Source organism: Dermacentor andersoni, chromosome 6, assembly GCF_023375885.2.
Source record: "Dermacentor andersoni chromosome 6, qqDerAnde1_hic_scaffold, whole genome shotgun sequence".
Lineage (NCBI taxonomy): Eukaryota > Metazoa > Arthropoda > Arachnida > Ixodida > Ixodidae > Dermacentor > Dermacentor andersoni.
In genome coordinates, this window is record NC_092819.1 from 54,894,773 (window position 1) to 54,896,262 (window position 1,490).

The following is a 1,490-nucleotide window of genomic DNA, read 5'->3' on the forward strand; positions in this document are numbered from 1 at the left end:
GAAATCATATCGGTGTAGATGGCACAACACAAGCGCCTCCTCGCGCCACCCTCCCCGCCCACCCACGCCTTTGGCCCCCTTCCTCGCTTTCAATTTTTTTTCCGCCCCCTTTGAGTTAGCGTATTCTTCAATTGAAGCGTAAGCACACAATAGAAGGCTATAGGCGAGGGCGGCCCGTTTCCCAGCCTTCCCATCCTACGTTATCATTTTTTTTTTTTTTGCAGTTCCGTCCCTCTTTTCCTCTCCGGAATTCACCTCCCCGTTCCTTTTCTTCACTATTATGACAAAGAAGAAAAAAATGTGGAGCTACTGTTCCCCCCAACGCCAGAGAACGACGAACGCCATTTTTTCGCTATGCCATATTTTGGCGGACATATTTTTTCTGCTTTGTCATACAGCGCTCGCTTGCTTTCTGTCGAACTTAATGGCGTGACGGGCGTGCGGAGGGGCGTGAGAGGGCACTGGCTTTGCTAGTGAGCTTTTTTCCTTTCTCATTTTTTGTTTGTTTCGACTGTGTGCAGGCGAGACGGGGCCGATGCCAGTTCGTGCCGTAAGCCGCGCTACCCCCCTTCTGTTGCGTGGGTGTTGCTCCTGCCGATGTTGATGCCGTTGTTGTTGTCCGAACCGAACGTGCGTCCCGTTAGCTGCGATGCCCGGGGGGCTAGCGGACTTCCGGTCTTGGAAAACGAACGGTTTTCTCTCATTGTGCTCCTCCTCGGTCTCTCCAGCTTGGCAGGGTTGCCAGGTTTGGCTAGCATCGTGCATATAGCCTCCTATTTCCATCGCTCGTGCCGAGCTGGCCATATTTTACAAGTGTTTTAGCTGTTACAAATTTCGTCCTGTTTACGACACGGCTGCCTTTTCGCTACTACGGACATTCTTATGAACTAGCAGGAAGCTTCCAATGATACTTGGTCTTGAATAAACACTTGTGTTTCGCGCTTTAGTAATACTGTACATCTTAAGCTATACTAAATATACTCTATATTATGCTCTACTGGTACGGGGGTCAAAACAAGATTCAACGTCCACTTTCGCACCCACATGGACTTGCACGGAGTACGGGTACTACGTGGTGATTATGTAGTCGTATATCGCTTACTTTTCGCGTCTGACATCTTGAACGGGCACATTAAAAACAAGATAATTGTTTCAGAGTGATGCGACTGGTTTTCGAGTTTGGCGCCTACAGCATGCCCGCACTGTGAATACTGTACGGAATGGGCCCGAGAAGCTCGCGCGCACATTACGCCAGCGTGTACACTAGCCGTTCCAAACTACTCGCTAAACTGGTGCTAACAAACGGTAATACAACAGAAGCACAGCACAACGAAATACAAGTCACCGCAAGCGTTAGGCTTACCACTGCAGATTTTTTGACCGCACGAACAACTCCTGAAGACCGCGCACGATGAAACCAACGTAATTCCTCACTAACGAGCTTCTACAGTTCAGCTCTTCTACTCCATAGACCCTAGAACCTTTACCCA